Source organism: Rattus norvegicus, chromosome 9 (genome assembly GCF_021556685.1).
Source record: "Rattus norvegicus strain SHRSP/BbbUtx chromosome 9, alternate assembly SHRSP_T2T, whole genome shotgun sequence".
Lineage (NCBI taxonomy): Eukaryota > Metazoa > Chordata > Mammalia > Rodentia > Muridae > Rattus > Rattus norvegicus.
The window spans coordinates 107,512,144-107,536,200 of record NC_141542.1 but is presented as its reverse complement, the minus strand read 5'-3'; the positions used below and the strand labels follow the sequence as shown (position 1 = coordinate 107,536,200).

The 24,057-nt window shown below is 49.3% G+C and overlaps 1 protein-coding gene and 1 long non-coding RNA gene across 3 annotated transcripts in view; one reads left to right on the top strand and one right to left on the bottom strand.

Annotated features, from left to right (window-relative positions):
• The window catches only part of Twist2 (twist family bHLH transcription factor 2), a 44,444-nt gene that overhangs the window by 17,631 nt on the left and 2,756 nt on the right, over positions 1 to 24,057 (bottom strand).
• On the top strand, positions 1,196 to 14,355 carry LOC148003850 (uncharacterized). Of its 2 annotated transcripts, none has more exons than XR_015629248.1 (4): positions 1,196 to 1,571; positions 3,859 to 4,014; positions 11,495 to 11,692; positions 13,832 to 14,355. It is a non-coding gene; the product is annotated as an uncharacterized LOC148003850 (long non-coding RNA). The 2 variants fall into 2 exon arrangements; XR_015629247.1 differs by having other exon boundaries at positions 1,198 to 1,623.

Sequence of the window (24,057 nt, the reverse complement as noted above, 5' to 3'; positions counted from 1 at the left end):
CCATCTGAAGGGCACGTTGTTCCTCTAGGCTGGCTGGTACAGGAGGCAAATGCACTTGTGCAGGTGCGTGGACTGTGAGACCACTCTGCCTGGGCAGAGACCCCAAACCTTTTCAACCATGCTATTCTCTCGAGACAGCAATATTCCTGGAACCTAGCCCTTGTAAGAGCCCCAAGAACTCTCTTCTCTGGGACACTATTCCCCAGCCCAGGCAGGCTGAATTGAATGACTGAATGAATGACCAAGGGAAGGAGTGGGCAGGTGGTTGGGACAGTGATGGGTACAGGTAAAGGGAGCCGCCTCTGCTGTCAAAGGAGGGCAGCTTCCCTCAGGTGCGGCTGGCGAGAGATGAGCCCTGGGTGATTCTGGCCAGTGACCCACACCCAGTGAACCATGAGTAATGGTTCAATATGTCAGTGGCCTAGGGTTGTCTCTGAGGCCCCCTGTCTGCACACACACAGCTTGCAGCCTTTCAAGAGAACCCTCTCTTGCCAGCGTTGAATCAGACCACCTAGTGGTCCCTGTTCATCCCAGACTCTCTTTACTCTGCTGTAGCAAGCTCTTCATAAACTATCTATTCATCCCCCTTAGCAAGCCCTCCCGTACCCCATCTGCACCAGAACAATCTCCCCCCTTGTGCACTTTCAGGGAGCCTCCTGTGAGTGCTGACAGACCAGCTTCCCAGGGCTGTACTTGCACACCAGCACTAAATGGGCTCCTGGTCTTCATGGATACGGTTTTCAGGTGGCGCATTGGTGTAGATTAAGGACCACAGGGCAGAGGGAGGGAGGGATGTCTAAGGTACTGGAGCAGCCCGTCCGGCAGGGAAGGCACACATGGGTTAGGCTTATCATATATTCTGAGAGTCGAGGATACCCATTCTTGGGAGAATGGGCCGAGACAATGCCTCACTAATGGAGAATACATTGTCAAGTTCTTTAATAACTAAATTTACCAAGACACGGCCAACTCCACACCTTTAAGAAGCTCAAACCAGGTAAGGCAAGATCAGACCTCGGCGAGCGGAGGGAGCCAGATAGGCTGTGTTATCACAGGAGGGGTCACTCAGGAATCTGCTTCAAGCAACACATGCAGAACACACAGGAGACCCTTTCTGCATTATGACTTCACGTTTTATGACTCGGGTGTTTTAGTGAGGTCACATGCTCCTACATTCAACCCACCCATCCTCTCTGCTGTCTGCAACATTAACACTTAAAACATTCGAAGGCAGTCGGCTCCAGAAGGTGGCCTGCTATAAAGAGACGTGCACAGACGACTCCCACCATGAGGCCTGCATCCTCCTGTCTCCACTACATTTGTCCCAGTGGTCACAGGGAGCTCCCAGAGACTGTTTGAGACTTGCCTCTGTGTAGCCGCTACTGCTTTTGGGAGCATGCACCTTGTGTGGCATCTCCTAACGGAGCAGACTGTGGAGCAGAGTGGAGAGCACCTGGGGAAAAGATTGGGCCCCTGCAGCTACTTGTTACTTCAGAGCCAAGGGGCAGGAGCTGACCCAGATCCCTCCCAGCTGAGCTCTGACAATCACCAGACCTCTGCACACCGAGCAGGTCCATGGATTCCCATGGCCTTAAGAAGTCCTGAGGCCCCCACCCCGGATGGGTGGGTGGAGGCTGTCTGCTTATGTTTTTCGGGATGCTCTGAGGGACTGGCTGCTGTTGAACTGAGGCTGAGGGGTTTGTAAGGAAGGTACAGTGTGAGGCTAATTGTGCATGGTAAGGTGAGCCCTGACAGAGTGCATGGTGGCCCACTCATGCTGAAGAGCTGAGGCAGAGGCTAGGAAAGGTCTGGAGGGAGGGAAAGGCACCCAACACAGAGCTTACTAACCACCCTGGCTGTCCTTACCATTCTGTCTGCTGAGTACCAGCCCACCATACTGGGAATAACACATCTCTTTCTACCCAGGGGTTTGCCCTGTCCCTTTCACCCTAAGCCTGCCCATGGCGAGTATTAGCTTTCGCCTGAGGACTCCATGGCTCATGCTATCCATTTTCCAGTGTCTCCCAGCGTGCACTCAGATGTTTTACACCATACCTCGGAAATAGCATCAACAGTGAGAGACCCCTCGTTGTTTGTCTGCATAAATCTTGCTACCTCTGTTGTCCTGACTCTCACAGCTGCCTGAGCCTAGCCTTGCAGCTTTGAAATTCTTACCTCTGTGATTTGGTAAAGAAATGCTCAGTTCCTCGTTTCCACACATCCCCGTTGTAAGCAGACCTGACCGTTCAAAGCCAAGTTCTGCTGTACTCCCCAGCTGAGACTGCTTTGTAGAGAAACCTGCCCCATCCCTCATCAGGCAGATACAAGATAGCATCTAAGGTTTCTTCTGTGTTGTATTGGTGTGTGTGTGTGTGTAAAAGTCAAAGGATAATCTCAGGCATCTTTCCTCAGGCACCACCTACCTTTTTCTTTCTTTCTTTTTCTTTTTTCTTTTTTCTTTTCTTTTCTTTTTTTTTTTGAGAGAGAGGATCTCTTACAGGCCCAGGGCTCAACAAGTAGGCTAGGCTGACTGGCCAGCAATCCCTAGATCTACCTGTCTCCTGTCTCCTCTCTCCTGTCTCCTGTCTTCAGTTTTGGTGCAAGCGCACGCATACATGTGTGTGCACACACACATACACACATACCACACATACACATACACACCACACATACACATCACACATACACATGACACACACACACACCATACACACACATATACACACATACACCACACACACACACACACCACCACCACCACCACCACCACCACCACCACCACCACCATGCTTGGTTTCTTTTATTTTAAAGTGAGTTCTGGGGGGCTCTGAACTCAGGGTGTCCTGCTTACAAGGCAAGCACTATTTACCGGCTGAACCATCTCCCTTGCTAGCCCCAGTCTTCATTTCTGGAGCTGGCATCTTTCTGGCTGACAAGAGAAACAACAGCGCTTGGCTATTGGTACCTCACAGAGTGTTGACCTCTGTCCTTGGTAAGAGCTGAGCTCCATCACAGCTGATTCTGAGTAACACTTGTGCGGGTGACCCGGTGGGGAGCAGGGCTCCTGAAAGACAACTGTATCATCTACAAATATTTATTTATCGTCTACTATTTGTCTTCCTCTGTTTGCCTTCAGGACTCCCGTCAGTTTTTAGTTCCCCTGGAACTACTCTATCTTATTATTTTTCAGACTAGCATGCACAGTCTTAGAAACCACTGTGGCATTTTTTGAATGAAGTGTGCTTTGTTGATTCTCTTTCTCCCTTACCATCCCCCGTGGAATTACTTTAAAAGACAAAAACAGTCTTGCCAGACACCCCTGCTGACTCAAACAGAGCTGCTCCCAGCATCAGGAAGATACTCCTGTTAGAAGGCATGAGGTTTCAAGTAGCAGCGAGACTGCTCCAGAAACATTGTTGCCACACAGAGCGGCTGAGTCCACCACCCTTACTCTCTTTTCTGACTAAGGGAGTGATGATTGACACAAACGATCAAAAACCATGACTTCATCAGATGTGCTCTTTAGCACATTTTGCCAAACTGTGTTACAAACTTAGTAAATATATCAATGTTAAACTACCTTTATGTCCCATCCAGAACCCCTCCTAGTTCCCTGGATGATACATTCTTTAGAAAGATTATTAGTACATTACGTTGCATTATATTACATTGCAAGAAAAATTTCTTGCAAATGACCTAGAATTTAAGTTTCTGGGGAAGTTCGGTTTTTTTTTTTTTTTTTTTTTTGCTTCTGTCAGGTCCCTCACTGGCCTTGGGAGGAGCTGAAGTGAAGGCTCTTGTGGGTTCACAGGCTTTTCTTTCTCCTGATGTAGTTTCTGTCCTGTTGCTATGTCGCAGGAAAGGTCTTTGTCTGTGCAATGCTGCTGAAACCCGGTCCTTCCTAATAGCAGGACCTGGGGAAAAGGGATCCAGACCCAGACACAGGCTCTCCCAGATAGATGCCTCCACCACCCATGGAGCTCCTGCTCACCATCTGCTCAGGCTTCATGCATGGTACGTATGTGTGTGTGTGTGTGTGTGTGTGTGTGTGTGTGTGTGTGTGTGTGTGTGTGTAATGTAAAATGTTTTATTTTTTAATTGTATGCCTGTGTGCATGTGGGTCTAAGTACCCATAGAGGCCAGTAGATGGCGTCGGAGTCCCTGGAGCCGGTGTCGCAGGTGACTGGGAGCTGCCCTGCATGGGTGCAGAGAATAGAACTTCAATCCTCTGCGAGAGCAACCAGTGCTCTTCGCCACTGCACTCACTGGGTTTCTGATGCTGACCTGAACCCTATTATGTAATCAAGGCTAGCCTTGAACTTCATGTACGTATTGATTTGGTGGCAGTGCACATATGCATGTAGTTGTGTGTACACATGTATGTAAGTAGAGTGGATCAACGTACTTTCTTCAGTTGCTCTCTACCTTCTTTTGAAATGGGATCCCTCCCTGAATCTCTCAGTTAGGTATACTGATTGACTTTCTAGCCTCAGGGATCCTCCTGCCTCTGCCTCCACAGTGCCGGGATTGAAAACACTTTCACCTGAAAACACTTTCACTGTGCCGCCCAACTTTTATGCATGCATTCAAGGGGTTGAACCTGGGTCCTTGTGTTCCTGCAGCAAACACTACCAGCTGAGCCAGCTCCCCAGCCTCTTAACACTCACTTCAGCATTCCTGCTGGGGTTACAAGAGAACACATCTGGCTGTGTCTCCTAGTAGTGAGCTTCTTGTCAGTAACAGTAGTTTGTAAGGGGCACAGATGCCCACTAGGTTTCTTTCTTCCCAGAACCTCTGTCGCCATAGCCAGTTACGGGGCTGGAGATTTGAACTCTGACCTGGAGCCTGGGCCCTTCCTGCCTCCATTTCCCTCCAAGCCCCAACAGACAAAGTGCTAGAGCCCACGAGCAGCCACCTCCTTTGTCTTGTCTTTTTTCTATTGCATCAGAATCTTCTAAAGTAAACTTTCACCCAGCCAGGGCTGTGCAAGGCCAGAGGGCTTTGCCAGGGATCTGTGAGGTAACTTTCCATCTGTTTATTTATGCTTTGCTACTTGGGGACAGAGGGAGAAAGGCACAGGGACCTAGGAGTCCCGGAAGCTTAAGCAGAGTGGCTGACATCATGGGAATTTGCGTGGCCTGACTCACGGTGTCCCCTGGTGAGGGAGTAGAAGTTCACAAAGTGCCTTTGGCTCCTATATCACCAGGAATTCGCAGTGTTGCAGCCGCTGGGAGCCCAGCCCTTACAGATGGTGTGAGATCCCACAGTTTCCAGCCACATGGAGCACACAGCCACAGGGACCCTCTATGGAAATGTTGGTCAGCATCAGAGTTTTCCATATTTCCTCTTTCATCTCTTGGCTGAGGCTACCTTTATCCAGTGGGGAAATGGCTGGGCTCTTCTATCCCAGTAGGCAGTATAGTCAGAGGGGTCCTGAGGTACCCTTCTCTTCCGCTGAGCTCCCCACTCCTGTCCTCAGGGCTTTTTGAGGGACTGCTGGCTACCATGTTTCAACCCAGTGAAGAAAAATAGAACTGAGTCCTCTGTGGCCCAGGAGAGTGACAGACCCCAGATGTCCTGTCTCCCTCCCTGGTCTGCCCTGTTTAAATCAAACCATTTCAAAGGAGGGGATGCCAACAAAGGTCTTTCATAGCTTCTCCACTATTGCTGGAGCCTTCTAGCAACAAGAACACTGTGAATCCACTCAGGCTGGGATGTGCTGTGGTTCTCTGTCCTTCGGCCAGTGCCTTCCCTGTGGACTTCATTTAAGCTTCTCTGGGAAGTTATGAACAGAGTCTATGTAAGGACAGCAGGTCACAGGGAGGGGACAGGTGTGGCAGAGAGATGTGGAACCCAGAAAGTAGGTGTGAGGGTCCACTCACATCCGGAGAATAAGTCAGGGAGTTCAGTGCTACGGGGCCCCAGCTGCCTCACCTACCTGGATCATCATGTGATACAGCAAGCTTTGTGGACATCAAGAAGCATGACAGAAGAGTATAGTGTGCTGACAGCCACAGTATTTATTCATGAAAGTCAAACATAGGAAGCTGGCAAGTGTCCATTCACAGACCAGTAACTATACCTAATGCCCTATAACACGAAATATCATTTAGCCTTAGAAAATGAAATCTTGGCATAGCTGTAACCTAGATGGACCTCGAGTCATATGCTAACCAAAATAAGCTAGTCCCATGTGACAAATACGTTGGGGTTCCTGTCATATGAGGTCCCCAGAGGCCGGAAGTAGAATGGTACCAAGAGCCATGGCAGGAGATGGGGAGTTAGTGCTTCATGAGCGTTAAGTCCAAGCTTGGAGATGAGGCTGCAGAGGGGGTGGCTCTGACGGCTCTAACGGTGTGTGATTGGGATTACTCACCAAGCAAACAGTGCAAGCTAGGTCAGTGCCAAGGAGCCACGCACCTAAAACCCAGCATGAGTGTAGTCGGTGCCGCTGAACCGCACACCGAAACACCGTAAGGGTGGCAAACTTACCTGGGTGTTTTTTAATTAAAAACACAGAAATGTCTCTGCCAGGGTAACGGGGAAGCAGGTACTCATGATCAGGGTCTCAGCAACAGGCCTTGACCATCTTCATGCCCTCTCTAACTTTTTGGCATCCCATCCTTAGAAGAGTCTCTCCAGTGTTCCTGGGTCAGTTGTTAGCCCAAGCCAAGGTCATTTCTTTCACCATCTGAACCTCAGCCCGGGGAAACGATGTTCTAGGCCATGGTCTACGCTGTAGGCCAGGGCTGGAGCCAAAATAGTGTGGGGGTTTGGTGGGTCAGGATAGTGACCCTATGCGTGTCAGGTCTTCTAGCAATTTCTAACCTGAAGCAAGCTACTGATCTTCAAGAGGGAAGGCTGAGTCTCTGCATCCACCTGGTACTGTGTGTGCTCTGTGCTGAAATCTGACCTCTCTCTATCCGAGGATGAAAAGGACAGGCATACTCAGGGAGCTGATGTGGGGTCCCAGCATATCCCCACAAAACTTCCAACAGTTGGATAGTTAGCTAGACAGGTGACCGATGCTGGCTCCATCTACGGAAATCTTCATGCCATGGGCTCACGGCCTGAGTACACACTGGGAAAGTTTAGAATGGCTGGTCCTACTAATGGAGTCTCAGGCTCTGGGCCCTTATGACTTTGAGAAGTGGGAAGCAGGCAAGGGTTCATTCACAGACCAGTGACTATGCATAATGCTTTACAATGAAATATGACTTAGCCTTTAAAAATGAGATCCTGGCATAGCCGAAACCTAGGTGGACCTTGAGGTATATGCTAACCGAAATGGTTCTCGAGCCTAATGTCAGAGATGGAGGACTGTGAAGACCTGGATCTCAGTTCCCTCATGGAAGCTGAGGTCTGTGCTGTTCATTTGATGTTACTGTCCCCAGCAACAGCCTGGGGACAGGTTCACTGCCATCTGCCATCTCAACCCTGTCAGCGGCACCATCTACACTTTCTGTGGTCGTCTGAATGTCGTGAGCACCATTCCTCCCAACTCCCACATTGTGGGATATTGAAACAGCCAAGTTAATCTGCCCTATCCTCTTGTAACAGCCAAGAACATCAAGGAAGAGAGTATCGGAGATGTGTTGCCTTATGTCTGGACATCGGTGACTGAAGGCTTTGGAGCCATTCCTGCCATAGTTGGATGACCTGCCCCTGGATGCTGGTCTATACTCGTCCATCCATTCCTCCTGCCCACAGGGTCTGTCTACAGTGACAGCCTTGTCAGGATGCTCCTTTTCTGGGTAACTGAAGAGGCTCCTCCATGACCAAGACATCTCTTAGATACTTGTTATTGTTTAATTCTGTTTGCCTTTGCTAGAAGCTTCCTTCTGGTGGGGGGGGTGAGGTGGAATCTCACAGTGATTGGCATTTATGTATCTCTGAAGGTCAGCCATGGTGTGGAACAACTCATGGGCTTCCTGGTCATTTCTTTCACTTTGGAGAAATGTCTATCCAAACTTTCTGGTCATTTTAGTTGTTGAATCTTTGGATTTATATATTCTGGATATTAACGTGTGTGTGTGTGTGTGTGTGTGTGTGTGTGTGTGTGTGTGTGTGTGTGTGTGTGTTCGTTCACCAATTTGGAAGCCAGAAGTTTCAGGTGTGTTCCTCTGTTGTTTCCCATCTTTTCAATTGAGACTCAACCTCCCACAGAAATTCATTGTCTCAGCTGTGAGGTCTGTGTCCGCTCCACAGTTCTGGGTTTGTAGATGCCCCCCATACTTTCCTCAGCTTTGTTTGTGGGTGCTGAGGACTGAGAAACTCGAGTCGTCTCTCCAGCCCCTTGGGTACTAACTGTCAATCAGATTTATGGTCTATGAGCATTTCTTCCCATTCCAAGTCTGGCCTTTCTACTGTTTTTGAGTCTTTCGATGCACAGAACTTTTAAGACTTCGTGGAACCAAGGCTGTCTGTGTTTGTCCTTACTGCTGCCTCCTGTGAGTCTTACCAAGAGCCCAGATTGCTCTCTGAGACAATGCAAGCCTCTGTTTCGCCAGCAGTGCGAAGTCACAGCAGCAGCCTGGACCAGTCCCTTTTCCTTCACTGAAACTGCTCCTCACTTTACTCAGAGTCAATTCCCACCCTGTGCAGACCAGTCTTTGTGCTTACCGTAAGTGTGGCTTTGTTGGAGTCATCTATCTGTTGAGTCCTCCCCAGACTCATCTTTTGCAAGGGAGCACTTCAACCATTTGCTTGCCATGTGTGGCTGCTAGCAGTCTGCCATTTCACCGTTCCTTAAGTCTCCATTTGCCTGCACTCAGAATGCTAAACCCACTAGGGTCCCCAGCCCAGGTCACTCTGCCAGGCTAAGCCATCAAACTTCCTCCTCCTTTGTCCTACAAACACTATGGTAACACCAGCCTTGCCACCACCTTAGGGGACACAGAATGATTGATTCTCTCCTTGTTTTTGGCACTGGACACCCAGTGCCCACTGACCCCTTGGAGACCTGTCTTTTGCATCTTGGAACTCAGTCTATCGTACACTGTTCTAGGGCTTGACATCAGCAAAGGCTGTGCGGAGAACGTAGCTTGACACGGACGCAGTCACCCAGGGTTGCCTGGATGCTTACCTTTCTCCTCCAAGCCCCTGCAAATGTCATTTGGGAGGTAGCTTGGAAGGGGACCAGTGTCTGGTGTGGCTGTGGTGGTCTTAGACCCCTGAGTGTAGTAGGCTGAACCTCTTGCTCCGCAGTGGCTCCCCATCAAGCTTCTGGACTTCACAAGCAGACTTGAGGGTGTTCCTTGTCAAATCCTGCCTGACCGTGGAGTGGATGAAGCCCAGGGTGTACGACTGTAGGACAGCAATCCCGGGAGAGCAGGTAGAAGCTGGGGCCTCTGACATCAATTCCTGCCTGGGCTCTGTCTTAGACTGTTGTACTTGATGAGTTCCCAGGGCCTTTCCCCCAAGGCACCAAGAACCAGGTGCCGGAAGCTGCAGCTGGGCCAGCACACCCAGACTCCTGGGGCTGGTGCGGCCAAGACTGAGTCTTCAGTGGTCATCACACAACCGGGAGGTGACTGGGTACTGCTACTATCTTCTCAGACTGCAGTTTTTATGGGAACTTTGCTTTGACTTCATCTGCCCTTTGCTTGTGTGCTGAGCCTCCTCCAGACCGAGTCTCTGACACTGCCTGCTGCTGATCTTTACCTCTGGTCCATCTCATGTGGCTTTGCTCGTCCTCCTGCTTGGCACTGAACTACATCCAAAGCTACCTTGACTTTCTGTGGGATACTTCCCCTCCCAACCACCCTCGGCTGACCCTGATGAGGGTGGCACTGCCTTACCAGTTTCTAATTCTCAGCACTTGGCCTGTGGTGAAGCTTCACATGAGCGCACACATGTCCGGCTACCTCCTCTGTGCATGCAGTCATGCCTCAGGTGCTCTCCTGTCCAGGTATCACTCACCACCGGGCTGGGGGAAGGCAGCCAGATGTGGGCTCACAAATGACTATGACAGAGGTGCACGGGATGTCATAGCTGCAGACCATCACTAGAGGGTGTTCTGGGACAGGGAGTTTAGGTGTTGACAGGTGTCAACAGGGATGACCCCGACGGTGGACAATGGAAGCAGTTGCTGAGGATTAGAGGGGTGCTCTAAGTGCAGCAGAGCAGAGTCACAGACTGTGGGAGTGCCATGCTTTAGGGACCATCATCTGGGTCCCTGACACTGTATTCTCATGGGCACTGGGCATGATATGAAGAGGGCATGCTCAATTCGGAGCAGAAGCAAGATGGGGGCAAGGCCAGCCAAACTGCTGGACAGTGGATGAGAACCAGGGTAAAGGAATCAACACTTGGAAGGCAATGCCAAATGCTCGGTAGGACACAGCCCCTGTCACTCTAGCATGGACAGGTAGACCACGTGAAGAAGAACCAGGGAGGGTCAGGAAGAAGGCCACCAGTCCCCGCTGGGCACCACGAGGCAGGGGAACTGCAAATGTTGCATAACGGGAGGGGCATTTTGATCACATTTGACATCTTTCTCATCGATTTGATTGGATTTAGAATCACCTAGGAGACACACCTCTTTGTAAAGACTTTTCCAGAAAGTTTCCACTGAGCACTGAAGACATCTCCTAAGTGTGGGAGGCAGTATTCTTTGGATGGGGAGGGGTCCTGGGCTGAGTAAGAAGGAGAAGGAGAGGTGGACATCAGCATTCATCTCTCTGCTTCCTGACTGTGGATGCCATGCGGCCAGCTGCCTCCTGCTCCTGCTGCCGCGCCTTCCCCTCCATGATGGTCTGCAGCCTCTGGCAGCCCAAAAGAAACCCTCCCCGAAGCTGCTTCTGTCATAACAGTGAGAAGCAAATTCAACACAGGACAGCAGCGGGAAGTGATTCTTGTCAGGGAGACAAGATTTGTTACTTCTTACTACACATGGAAGGGCGGTTTGCCACTGAGGGTATCAGGGAGGCTCCTGGCAGGAGAGAGATCTGACTCCTGATGCCACAGTAGGAAGACAAGCCCCCCAACAGCATACACTGGGTACTGTGCTTGGCTCTTCCCTGACCCCTGCTGGGTGGAAAGGCCCAATCTGCAGTCTTGGGGGTAGGTCTTGTGGCCGCTGACACCAGTTCCGAGACGCATGCTCCATCCCCTCCTGTCAGTGAGCACACTGGGCCACCTGAGAGCGGCTAACAAGAGTATAGAAAATGCCAGCAAGTGCCTGGCTGTGGCCCAGGTGGGCTGTCACCCTTAGGGAGTTCACATAGCAGCTGGGATGGATGGCTGCCTCACATTTGCAAAAGCATATTTCACTTGGAACTGGGATGTACTTTATAAGGGGAACTGGAAGTTGTAGGCCATCAGCTAAAAGCAGACTACCTGGGTTCGCTTCCTAGCCTGCGCCCGTTGCTATCTAGTCTCTGGGGACCTCAGTTTCCCTGCCTGTGAAGTGGGTCTTTTTGAGGATAAACGTGATAGAATGGTGGGAACCATCTGAGCCTATTACACCCTCTCTGGCCATCTGTCTTTGCAGGGCAATGATGTCTGTGTCCCCAGAAACAACAGAAGAAAAGGGACTCCCGGCCACCTTCCAGCTAGATCCTCTGAGCCTTTTATGCTTGGAGAATCCTGGAACCTCCGATCTTGCCTGACCAAAGTCCCCACCCCACCCCAAATTCCATATCGAGGATCCTTTGGAGGGAGATGACAGGAAGAGGATCCCACCTCCATGGTACTCGGTTACTCAATGCTCAGGGAAGGGGACAGACAATCAGTGTTACCCAGGGTCAGGGTACGAAGCCTGGAATGTCGCGGGAGGGGTGGAGTGGGAAGATGGCGGTGGGTCATGTGTCTAAGTAACCCAGGCATGGCGCCCCCAGAGCAGGTGTCTGTAGTGTTTATCCTTAGAGTACTCTAAGCCTCCCAACAGGAGACCTCCCACCGGACAGCAGCTCCCTGAGTACCCACTGGTCTGTCTCTCCATTGTTCCACTTTTGCTCTGGTGAGGTCCAACCTCCTCTCCCTGATCTTCCCTTCCTCAGGCTGACCTGACTTTTGAGCTGGGTGGGGCGTCCTTAGAGCTGGGAGTCACCTCCCACCCTGCACCCCAGGGATCAGTCAGACTTTCCTGCTTTGTTTATTCACAGAGCCAGGAGACACAAGCTAGGCTCTGAGTCACCCTGCTCCCAGGGCTCTGATTCATGGAGGAGGCCCCTGCAGGGGACTGACCCCAGCCATTAACTTCTTGCTTCCTTGAGATCTCTACAAAAGGAATCCATGGTTTTGAATCAAGGACTAAGGTGCAGGCCTGTGAGAGTGTGACATATTTATGGTGGCGAGTGCTACAGAGGGAATCTGAGTGTGGGGGAGCTCGCCCCTCACCTCTGGTCACTTCCCGCCTAGATGATGGAAACTCACAAAAATGTCAGTCATTAGTCCGAAAGAGATTTGGTCATCTGGCAAGTGTGGTCCTAGAATTTGCCAGAAGTATGCGTCAAATGTGTGAAAGAAAACAAGAATAACAGAAATTAGATTACGACTGGGGACTCCAAAAGGAGACACAAGATTCAGAGCCTGGTTGCTCTCCAGCCCTGGAGAGGCCCAGCTGGTGGCTCCTTCCATGGAGGGGCTGCAAGAGCAGGTCCCAGGAGACGGGATGTGCAGGGGACTTAGGTAGGAGCTAAGTCCATATGGAGTCACCAACCCTCCCAGGTCCTAAGCGTGTACCACCCGCAGCATCAGCTGGGACCACGGTGCTGAGGGAGTGACTTTTAAATCCTACAGAAGCTCGATACAAACACCTGCAGGTGAGTGGCTTCCTTCCTGCTCCCAGGACTGAGGTGGCTTTAAATGGCTCTTCTCAGCATGGCCCAGGGGAGCGGTCAATGAATTCGCTTAGATGTTTTTGCTTCTTCGTTTTGTTTTCTGCTTGCTTCCACGATTCTGCAGCAGCCAGTGGTTAGTGTCCTCTCAAATGGCACCCCAGAGGAGCAGAGAGCACAGAGAGGAAGCAGAGTCTTGTAGGGGGTCTGTCAGTGGGAAGACAAGCACGTGGGGATCTCTGCCCTAAAGCTGAGCAACCAACCGGTCAAGGACATCAGGGCAGGTGGCCCTGGCAGATGGAGCTCAAGACATAGCCTCATAGTCATAACCGCAAACCTGTGGTCAAGAGGAGCTTGTGAGCTACACTACTGACCTAAAGCACCCTAGCTCGCACACTGCAGAGGAGTGCCCCAGATTAACCCAACAGTCACTGTGTGAGGACGGGGACAGGGGTCACCCATGGATTGAGGAAGGCATGACAATATCCCTCAAAAGGCCACTTTCTAGTTTTTGTTGTAGAGCCTGGGCTTAAATCCAAGGCCTGCAGCGCGCTGGACCAGCGCCCCACCAATGAGCTACCTTCCTAGGTCACTTCAGTAGGATGCAACGAGGATGTTGCAAGAAAGTTCTGAGAACCCATCCCCTGAGGAGTGGTGGCTGAAACAGTGTGGCGACAGCACTGTTTCACGGAGGTGGGCAGAGAGGGTTGGTTGACCTCTCCTGTAGGAAGGGGTGCTGGTGGGCATCTTCGTCTGTAAGAGCCTACTCTGTGTCCAGGCTCCCAGAGAGCAAAGGTGATTCAAGGCATCTGTGGGCTATTTAGAAAACAGGCTTGTCCCTGACCCAGGCTCACTGTACCTGGTTGGTTTTAGGCTACTTCAGTGAATTGCACCCTGAGGGATTTGTTACTTTGTATAGTACAATGAGGGGGGGAGGGGCATTGCATGACTTCGCACTGCGTGGTTGTAACCGTTCTAGTTTTGAAATTGATTATTATTACTAACTGTAATCTTGCTACTGTTCTGAACTGTAAATATCCCACATGCAGGATGTCTGATGTGAGAGCCTCAAGGCAGCAGCACCCACAGGTTGAGAAGAAGTTTGCGGTCATTGATTTAGAAGGATCCCTAGAGGCAGAATTGCTGGTTCAAGGCGGATGCCAGCTGGGATGTAGCTCGAGGGTAGAGCGCCTGCCTGGCACGCCAACCCTGACACCCATCCCCAGCGCCACAAAGCGGGGTGAAGATCGATAGCTTGAATAATGGAGAAAGTGAGCCAGAAAGAGATATTTTCAACTCTAAACGTTCCGACTCTTCTCAGGCAAACTGCAGAGTTTTCTTCCAGGCCGGAGATGGTGGACCTGGCTCACCCTCACCTTCCTCAGTTCTGAAGATGATCATATTTGCTGATCCTAATGAACCATAATGTCGCCAACAGTAGAATTTCATGTATTACCATTGAAAGCTCACACTTTCCTCGGTTTTTCTTTTCTGTTGTGAATGTGTAGTTTTGCCAGTATTTCTACTGCCTACGTCACCATCTAGTATAATTATGGACCGATTTGATTATAGATATGATTACAGTATGATTTGTCTAGTAAAGCAGGCCAGAGGGGATGTTGTTGGACACAGATGGAAACAGCCCTGTCTTCCTGGCAGCTTTCCTCACAGCCGTTTGAAGATTTCAGCGGATAGCACTTCCCTCCAGGTTTTAAACTTTTGATTGGCATGGTTTCTGGCCTATTATAGAAGGCTAAGCTTTGGTCAGGTGGAAGTCACTCTGTGGGACCTGCCCTGTGGCACTCAGAATGGACAGCTTGAGAAACTGGAAGCCAGAGGGACCATGAATAGTCACTGTGGGGGACCTGGAGGACAGTCCCACAGTGGCTTCAATGTTCTGGTTGTGTTTGTCTATGATGTGTCAGGTAACTATCCCTACCGGATGCAACATGGGACCTCAAAGGGACAGAATCCATGTTTCTCTTGGGGACTCACCCGGAAGTCTGACTTGGCTCTCAGTTCTCCGGGAACAGGTAGCTGAAGGAGAAGCTTACTGAATGCATGCTTTCCTGTCAGGCCCCTTTCTTTGGGGACAGTGTCAGGAACACAGCAGGAGGGAGCACTGCAAACCCAAATGTGCTGACCTGGCCCATGACATCTACAGAGCATCTCCGAAAGCCACTTGGGAGTCACAGGAGGAAAGGGATAGTATATAGATACCTGTGACCAGAGACTGGCATGGCAGTGTCTCTCCTGAGCGTCTGAAAAGAGAAACAGAGCAACATCCCTAAGAGAGCATCCCTAAGAGAACACGTGTGTTGCCTGTGACGGTGAGCAGTGTGTGGTGAACAGACGTGCATCTGTCTGTAGCTTAGAGCCCCACAGATGCAGGGGAGCCCACTCCTGGCAGGAGCAGAGGGGCTACAAGACCACACAGTGTCCGTATTGTAGAATGATCCAGTTTCTCTCATCAAGCCAAAGCATAGCTTACCCGGGACTCAGGCTGATTCTTCTGTTTCCACCTACCCTTTTGGGATCTCTCTCTCTCTGTTCCACTTGGCCTAGGGTGGTGCAGGGAGAAGTGGGGGGCAGTGCCAAGATAAGTGGCTTTTGTCTGCTGGCAGCTTCCTGAGAATGGGCAGGAGGATATCCCTGCCCAGATTCTCAAAATCCGGCCAACGCTCAGGCCAGCAAGAGGCTGGGTTTCCACAAACATCTCAACACCAGAGTGCATGCATGGTACCACCAAATCGATGGCTTTCCTAGAGAAACAGGGCTGAGGATTTGTGAGGTGGATAACCCAGTGGGTAAAGGAACTTTCCACAAAGACCGAGAACCTGAGTTCAGTCCCCAGAGCCCACACGATGAGAGGAGAGAGCGAACGTTCACAAATTGTCCTCTGACCTCCACACATGGGCTGTGGCACATTCTCACAATAGACAGACAGACAGACAGACAGACAGACAATAGATTAGATCGATGATAGATAGATAGATAGATAGATAGATAGATAGATAGATAGATAGATAGATAGATAGATTCTAAATGTAATAATTTAAAAAAAGGAATAAGATTGAACTCTGCCTACAAAAATACAGAGCCCTCCTATCAATCCTTCTTGCCTGGGAGGCTGTTACAATGTCTCAAGGACACTGTGGAACACAGCAGAGTTCATGCATCTGGGAGAAAAGTGGAGGGGGGGGAGTGTGAAAGAAAGACAACCTAATGGCCTTGAATGACATGATACCACCTTCCCAGTGTCCCTTCTGGGGACAGCATCTATGCAAAAGACAAGTAAGGGTCTTATATCCTTGCTGTTGGTACCAGTGCTTGGAGGGTCTCTGGATCTAGACAGCAGCCTGATATGGTTTTCTCTGCAGGTAGACAGACAGACAGACAGACAGACTAATCCAGGTGGGTCTGCCCCGTCACCAAGGTGGGCAATGCCATCTCTAGTCACCCCATTGCCATCATGCAAAATGTCTCTGCCCTTGTCAGTGGGTGGTCACACACTTACTCTTCTCTATCCCACTCTTCAGAGATCATGAACTCAGTCCAGCTTTGAGAGCCTCGAGAACTGAGCAGTTCAGAACTTCAGTCAGGGGTAAAAGCAGACACATGCTACCAGCATTTCTGAAATAGAGTCGGGGACATAGTGAAATACACAAAACTTGTGATTTGAAACGTTTTTAAGTATCCCATAACTGTATGATCAAATGCATTCCCGTTGTGGAAACACCATCATTAGTACATTCCAAAACATTTTCCTCCCTCCATCCAGAAATCCCACACCTGCTTGCAGGTCTCTCTACTTCACCGTCGCCAGCCTCTGGCAGCCTCCAGCCAGCTTTCTGCAGAGTCACAAGAATTGTGGCCCCTTTTCAATTCACTGCTTGAGCTTCACATGCTTTCAAGATGGACCCTGGCGCTATGTGGGTGTGGTCTTTCTCCATCTGGGTGGGATTCACGTTATCCGCCCTCCCTGAGCCGATGGACCTGTGTTGTTCCTGCCCTCCTGCTGCTGTGAACGTCTCTACACACACATAGGTTTCCGCATATATTTTCGTGGCTTTGGGTTATGTATTTGTGATGGAATTGCTGGGCCAGATCAGCACTTAAGAGATTTTGGAGGGATCTCAGAAACTCACCATTTTACAAATGGAGAAACTGAGGCCCAGAGAGCACCCCACCACCACCTCAGAAAACTGCAGACCTGGAAGCAGGAAAGTGTTCCTCACCCCATGCCTGACTTCAGCTGTTGTATTCTAGGTCAGATCTGCCAGACACAAAGGAGTGCACTCTGCCTAGAAGGCCCCTGGAGAACCAGCTCGATTCCTACGAAGGCAACCAAAGAAGGCCTTTGGTTTCTGTCTAATTAAACTTTCCCAAATTAGAAAAATACCACGTCAGAAGTTTCTGAGGGCAAAGACTCACACGTGATTTACTCTGGAAACAGTGACTTAAACTAATTTCAAAATCCATTGTGTGGAGTCCTTGGCTCACAGGCAGCCACAAGCGTTTAGTTGTCCCCAGGAGCCGTAACTGACTGCTGCACTAGGGGAAGCACCAGGCAGGAGGGGCTCAAGTGGCACCCGGGGACAAGTGCCTTGTCTTCTACTTGCCCTTTCCCTCTCTCTGGGCAGAAAAAGTGAACGGCACAATTGGCCCTAAGCGATACTGTAAGTACAAGGGAGATGCACAGCACGGGCCACCCGACAAGGAGCCGACTACAGAAAAGCCTCAGGGTGGCACGTTCCGTCATCAACCAAAGTCCTGCCACGCACGAGGAAGGTTGCTCTGCTGGGTGGTCTGGCTCCCCTTCAAAGAGAGGGTTGATTCAGTTTTCTCTGAGTCTTGGTGGCACAGCGGTTTTTGAAGCAACAGTGACCATGGAACTGTACTTACAGTCATTAAATTCGGAAAAGGACAACAAACTGAATCACGACCTCCACTTCCTCTCCTTAGACCTGTGAAGGCCGAATGGTCCTGAGTTCACACCCAAAGAGTTCTGCCCAAGGCTGTGAGGCCATAGAGCAGTGGGATAGCTCTTTGCATACAACCCATTGAGTCCTTTCTAATGCTGCCTTCGCTGTCTGGAAAGGGTCCTTTTGTGCCTCTGCTGCCCTGCTCTGGGCCACTTGAGCCTTCTTCCCAGAGTCCCAACTCATGCCCTGAGGACCCCTGCCCTCTCTGGCTTCCAAGGCCTGGTCCTGATAGGGTCTTCAGAAGCAGGATCGCTGCTGTAGGTTTTGATTTCCTTCACGGAACAGAGTGGTCTGCCCTGGGCCAGCCTCGGCTCATGGGACTGACAAGGTTTTGTAGTTCTATCGTTCTTGAGGCTAGGTGGGGTAGGCTTATTCTCATGGAACTCTTCTGAATCTCACTGGTTCTCAACCTTCCTAGTGCTGCAACCCTTTAATACCGTTCCTCGAGTTGTGCTGAGCCCCAGCCATAAAATTATTTCATTGCTACTTCCTAACTGCTATGTGCTACTGTTACGAACCGTAATGCAAATATCTGACGTGTGGGATACCAGATATGCAATCCCTGTGAAAGCGTTTGGGGGTGGCCACCCACAAGTTGAGAACTTCTGCTCTTAGGGCTTCTGGACTGAGAAGAGGTTCTGTGTGTGGCAATAGAGGAGTAGAGCCCACACAGCCCAAAGTCTTCTGCTTTTTGACTAGAGCTCCTCCAGAGTCCACACTATGCCCTCAGCAAATCTGAGCACTTTTCCTGCTTCTATTTCAATTTTCTTGCCTGTTTTGCCCTTATAAGCGGCACACTAACGTACATGAGGTTCCTAGTGAAATTGTCCTGTATCGAAATGACACAGAACTGCTCACGTTTAAAGTACAGTACACAGAGAGAGAACGTGAGACAAGCCGAGGGGTCACCTAAAGGATTGGGTTCCACTGGCTCTTTAGAGAACACCCTCTGTCCTCAGAAGATGGTTCATCAGGGAGCCCTGATATCTGCTTCCCATCTGGAGAAACACCCCAAAGTCCATGCTGCCCTTATAGTCCAGCTTGTTTATACAGCATGGATGGGCCCTGGGCTGCACAGAAGCGATCGACTCCATAAGTCTCAGCTCCACTTGAGGGAGTTACCTGCTCTGCCACACCCTTGGGTAGGGCCACAGCTAATCCCCTGTTGCAGTTTGGGGATATAAGCAAGTTGGAAGAGTCAAATCCACAAAATAGGATACTTCTAGGTTCTTAGGATAGAGACATTCATATCTGATTGGGGCTGTTTTATTTTATTGCTACTATTAATAGGCATAATAATAACAATGACAGCAACAACGATGAAAACAAAAGCAGCAGCCAGCTAAGGAGAAGGGTCTCCAAGCACACATGTGGGTCTGGGTGAGCAGTTCACAGAACATGGAACTCCCAGGACTCCAAAATGACCGGATCCTCCCAGAAAGCGTGTTTACCCCTTAAATACGGCCTTGCCACCCCACTGAACACAAGGTCAATCTTTGGGATCTTCTATTGCCTTTGTATGGGAAACCTCACTGGGACTTATGGAAATCATTTTTACAAAGATGATGTCATAGCTAAAGAGTCAACAGGTGCACTGGGTCTGAAGAAGAAGACAGAATTTCCAGAGGTAAGAATGGTCACAACAGAAGACTCAGTGACTGGATTCTTTACTGGAAGGTTCCTAGCTACATGTAGCAACATAGTCAGATCCACTGGAAGAGGAGAATTCTGGCAGCTGGGCCCATGCTAATGGATCGAGATAGTTAGAAGCCAGCGTATGTCCAAGTCTGTGATTCAGTACTAATTGATTTCAGGAAAAGCAATCAATCCCCGGTGAAGAAACCAGTCACATATCAACCCCAGTGTAGCAATAGAGGCATGAGGCAGCTCAAGTTCAAACCAAAACCAAAACCAAAACAATCAAACATAAAAAACATACCTTCCCACTCCTTGCCCTCCCACTCTGCAGACACTTAGGCTTTATTCACAGAAATGGTAACAATGTTTTAATGTATCCAGACACGTAATCTCTTTAAGAATCAGATTAAAAGTTTGCACAAGTCTCTGGAAAGTGCCGCAGTCAGAGCAGAGTTTTCCAAGCCTACCAATGACCTGGGCTGATTCACTAGGGGCACCCTTCCCTCTGAACCCCTGGGGTGAAAGTCTGAGAAAGACCGCTGACACTTTACCACTCCATGGGAAGCAACCTGCAGTTGAGTTCCGATCTTTCTGATTCAGTCCACCTACATACCTGAGAGGGACGACAGAACGCTCGTCTCTAGATAAGATGTAAAGAAAATACTAGCTGCTGGCATTTCTGAGCGGGGAGTGTTAACTCTGAGTGGATCACCTCTGAGTGGATCACACAAAGGAACCCGTGAGCTGCAGGCTATTTCTTTTCCCAGTCTGTTTATTTTACAAGGCAGCCTTTTCCTGCTGTCCAAGCCATGAAGACTCTCTGGGTCACAGAAAGGCTGTGTGTGTATGGGGGTGCTGGAAAGATGCTCTGGGGGACGGAGCACTGGCTGCACTGAGAGGACCCAGGTTTGATTCCTTGCACGCACATGGTGGCTCACAACCATCTGTAACTCTAGTTCCAGGGTGATTTGATGCACCAGGAGCAAACACAGCATAGTGATAGATAGATAGATAGATAGATAGATAGATAGATAGATAGATAGATAGATAGATAGATAGATATTGATAGATATGGATATACATATGTTAACAAATTTCCAACACATAAAATAAGAATAAAATTATTTTAAAAGGCAGGAAGAAGGCTGGGTGGCACTTGTCTGTGAGACAATGGGAAATGGTACAAAGTAAAAGTGTGGGCCTGCCTTCTTTCTGAGCCAGGAAGGCAGCAGAGGGATGGAGCCCGGCCCTCTCTCTAACAGCTGACTAGAGCTGCCTTTACTGACTCTCCGGAACCTCTCTGCTTTCCATCACACCACCAAACTCAACCACAGGGAGGATGTCTGGTCACAAAGGGTTACTGAAAGTCAAGGTTTCCTTCAAATCCACCGCCTCGCAGACACACCCCAGATAAGCAGAAACACAGATAAACTCCAGAACACCCCCCAGACCCCCACCCCGACCAAATGTGCTGTCAATGAACAGGCTCTTTGGGCAGAATGTGAGTTAGACAGGAGAATTTGGAATCTCTGCCTGTGTTAGGCTCAACCTAACAACCTTCAACCCTGCCCTTCATCGAACTGGCAGAAAACAGGACCACAGAATCTGAGGGCTCAATCGGGTCAGAAGATGCTTTTCCTGAGACCCCAGAAATGAAGTCACAGTTCTAAATAGGCAGAGGCTGGGTCGCCCTAACCTCCGCTGGGTCGCATGATAAAGGGAAGCAATGGGGGAACCGAGGCTGAACCCTGAGAAGCCTCTTAGACAGAGCAGCTGGGGATCTCAGCCCTGTCTTGTCTCATTCATAAACACAGGACGGTGATAAGATTCTGAGCAAGAGTTAGGGACAATACCAGAACATTCCAAGCCACTCAAACACTGTTCAAAATCACTGTTTTCAAGGAGTGCTGAACATTTCCTTCGTGCTGAGGTAAAGTCACATGCTAGCCCCTCCAGCTTCAGATCCAAGGCTCCCTTTGATGTGACAACCATTGGTAATCACTGACTAGGGGAGAGAAAAAAATTCCACTGTGCCTCAGTTTACATCAGCATGAAAATTACAGCCTTAACCTCACATTCTCGTCCCAAATAAACACTCAATTAAGGCGTAGTTTAACATAACTAAATCACATAGGAAGGCTTGCTGCGAAACAGGGTCACAGAATGTGTTCTGAAGACAAAGTCCATGATTTGAGACCTCGTCCCATATCTCTGTCTCTCTCTCACACACAAACTCTGAAACTTCCGTATTTATATTATTCTAAATCACCCTTTAGCACTGAGGAAAGCCAGTAGTGACATCCTCAGGAGTAGACAACTGCCCCTTTCAGACGAGAATGTCTGCAAATCCACTTGTGAAGTTTTTTCTCTATTAGTCTGGAGGCCAATTCCTGTTGGAATTAATGCTCCCTCCCAAGTTTCTGAGACACCACTCTTTGCTTGGGAGCTTCTAATTAATGATATCTATCTCAAGACCTCACATTCTAAATAGAAGTAAGGTAACACAGACGAGGAAAAATGTAGACTGTCATATAGATTTTCTTTAGTTTATTATTCAGATAAAACAGTAATAGCTCCCTCTGAAGTCTGCCCATTTAAATACAGACTAATTCTTATAGAATATTTTTTTAAACTGGGAAGGGGGGTGGATAAGAACAAAGTCTATGGTATACTTGAAGGAAAGTGTCTTCAAGAAACATTTTCCAACGTGTGGACAATGATTCTAGGCCAATAAATACTTTAAAATTTTTAACTTTGTGATACATTTAAATTTTCAAGGAGGTTCTGCGTTTTTACACATTTTCTCCTAAGGATGGCATCTTCCTAGACTTCCTAGCCCTTAGACTGTCTTCTTCAGGTGTCAGCATATTTCTGCATAGGTGAGTGGTGTGTGTGTGTGTGTGTGTGTGTGTATGTGTGTGCATGTGTGTGTGCATGTGTGTGCATTGTGTGTGTGTTTTGTGTGTGTATGTGTGTATGTGTGTGTGTGCATGTATATGTGTGTGTGCGTGTGGTGTGTGTGTGTATGTGTGTGTGTGCGTGTGTGTGTGCATGTGTGTGCATTGTGTGTGTATGTGTGTGTGCATGTGTGTGTGTTTTGTGTGTGTGTGCGTGTGTGTGGTGTGTGTGAATATGTATGTGTGTGTGTTTTGTGTGTGTGTAAGTGTGTGTGTGTATGTGTGTGTGCATGTGGTGTGTGTGTGTATGTGTGTGTGTGTATGTGTTTTGTGTGTGTGTGTGTTCCACGCCTTCCAGTTTTACCACATGTGTAGGCTCAGGTGACCAGGAACAATACCTTTTGAAACATTTTCTGACTGTTTAGTTTCATCTTGGCCTTGGAAAGCAGCCATCTGTGTGTGTCTTAGATCCTGTTCCTTCTGTAATGGAGGCGAGGCTCCGCTTCATGGCTACAGTAACTTACCCACCCCTTTGAATTTTACGGCCTCCTTCGTGATCTCACTGATGGTGGAGAGCTTTGCATTCACTTTGCTTTCTGTAGCACACTTCTGCCTTCCCAAGAAAAGACACAACACACACAGACATTCCCGCCCCGTTCACAAGGCTCTTAAAGACACCAGCGAGAATGGAGGGACGCAGACCCTAACCTGAAAACTGCCCCAGAAGTGCAGCCTTTAAACTTGGCTTATTAAAATATTTTCTAAGTCCGTATTTAAACTTCAGTTACGAGTTTCAGTGCCCTGTGCACAAAGAGTGGACCTCGTGATTTCTTTGCCAGGCAAAATTAGTCCTGCATCTGTGCCTTCCATTCAGGACACAGTGAGGGAGGCCAGTGGAAACTCAATGCTTCCAGACTTACAACCTGTTTGAAAGAGAGGATTTTCAGACAACCTCAGTAAAGGACACTTCAAATGACCTCAGAAAGTCACCCCAGCCTCTCCAGCCACCACCCCCATCCAGATGGGAAGCAGGAAAACGCTACTGATCTTCAGGAGGACGGATCCCACCGGCAGCTCTTACTGTAGGGAGTTCTGTAAGACCATTTCGGTTGTACCTCCTGGACCTCCTCTCTGGTCTACTCAACAAACAAAAGCCCTGCTGGGCTTGTGCGTTTCCGTTCCTCCCCAGGCGAGTTTTATTTTGAGACTAGCTAACACCCCGATGCAGCAAACACCTCCATGAAGCAAACTTCCAGGGGAGAGGAGAGGCTGACATGGGTTGGAAGGTGAGGGAGACACATACTCTGTCCGCAGGAATCAAGAGTGCTCGGAAGGAAAGAAAAAGGGAAAGGAAAGCACAGTCGTTGGAGATGAAAACCTGTTGAAAAGCTGTGCAGAGTCAGCAGAATGGGAACCGATGCCGCCTTCAACCATGACCAAGACGGCAGGATAAATAGTGGATGAGAAATGGCTGCCCGTCTCTGTTCTGGACCAGGTGACAGCAACCCAACTCAGAGGGCTCCTCCATGTCGCAAACATGCTGGGCCCCTTCTGAGACTTCTTTCGGTTATTTGAGTCCTGCTGACTGGGAAGAGCCCTGATACCCAGTCTAATGGAGATTTGAGCACCCAGCCAAAGAAAGACAGGATAAAATTTAATATAAGCTGGATGTCAGGGCCCAGGCCCCATTGCTCTCCACAGTCCAGGATGATTTAAGTTTTGTGTCGTTAGTAAAAAAAAAAAAAATGTCACAAT